The sequence below is a fragment of the Acomys minous genome (genome assembly GCF_964271855.1).
Source record: "Acomys minous genome assembly, chromosome: 11".
NCBI classification, from domain to species: Eukaryota; Metazoa; Chordata; class Mammalia; order Rodentia; family Muridae; genus Acomys; species Acomys minous.
In genome coordinates, this window is record NC_140492.1 from 116,570,611 (window position 1) to 116,572,183 (window position 1,573).

Consider the following 1,573-nt stretch of genomic DNA (forward strand, 5'->3'; position numbering starts at 1 on the left):
TAAGCCCTGGAAATGAATGTCACATAGTAGTGCAGGCTGGGAAGTCCAAGGTCAAGGCACATTTGTTTGGTAGGTTTGTTTGGTGCCTGATAAGGGATGTGTGTTTCGTCATGGACAGCTATAATAATCTCACGCAGCAGGAGGAGCAAAGGTCTCTTTTTTGTCTCTTTTGTCAGGGCACTAATATTATTCATGACCCCTTCCGACTTAACCACCTCACCAAAGCACCATTCCCTAACACTATTAAAATTTCAATGCGTGTAGGTGTTGTCTGTATTAATCTCCAGCATCTAATCTCTGCTTGGCCCCAGCAGCAGCCAGCAGGTCTCCCATAAACCCTTTGTTTCCTAATCAGCTTCCTTTCCCCAGAGCAGCTGGGACATTCCCCGCTTTGTTTATTATCCTCCATTCACGTTCAGCCATTCCTCCCTTAGTAGCTTGCCTGTACAGCTTCCACAGCTCTCTTCCTTGCCTCTGAAGCTCCTAGCAGCTAGGCTCAGCCCTGCAATCCTACAGCCTCTGCAGGTCAGTAGCTCTCCAATGGAGTTTATTAATATCCAAATATTGCAGCGACTCTCTGCATCTCTGCAAGCTCCCTGCCTCCTCCAGCAAGTGCACTGAACTCCTCCAACATTGCCATGGCCAGCAGCCGGCTAGCAAGGGGATACTTCGGGAAATCAAAGCCAACAAAACCAATGCAGCTTGTGGGCTTACTGCTATTTAATAAATTCTGGCATTGTGGAAAGAAATAAACAGCACAGAAGGGGCAGTGAACACTCAGTCTACGCTGTATTATCATTACCCATCTGTCTGATTTCTGTACTTACATGTAAGTTCCTTGAGGGCGTGTTTTTTGTCTGACTTGTTGACAAGCTATCAACACCTAAAAGAATGTCTGGCTCTGGCCAGAGAGATGGCTCAGTGGTTGAGAGCACTGACTGCTATTCCAGAGGTCTTGAGTTCAGTTCCCAGTACCCACATGGTGGCTCACAATCACCTCTGATGGAATCTGATTCTGTCTTCTGGTGTGCATAAAGACAGAGCACTCACATATAAATTAAATAAATAACTCTTTTTAAAAATGTCTGGTTCCATTATGCAGTCAACAGATACTTTTGTTTGTTTGTTTGGTTGGTTGGTTTTTGTTTGTTTGTTTGTTTGTTTGTTTTTCAAGACAGGGTCTCTCTGTGTAGCCTTGGCTGTCTTGGACTCACTTTGTAGACCAGGCTGGCCTCGAACTCACAGTGCCTCCCAAGTGCTGGGATTAAAGGCGTGGGCCACCATGCCCAGCTAACAGATAGTTCTTAAAACTAAGAAAATGTGGGAGCATATTATAGTAGTTAAGACAGAAGAACAGGGGCTTGATATATGTCTCAGCACTTAAGAGAACCAGTTGCCCAGAGGACCAAGGCTCAGTTCCCCGCATCCACATGGTGGCTCACAGTCTGTAACTCCAACTCCTGGGGATCCAAGCCTGCTTAGGGCCTCTGCCAGCACTTGGCACGCAAGTGGTACACAGATGCGCAGGCAAAACACCCATACACATTTCTTTAAAGGTTTGTTTTTTAAATCC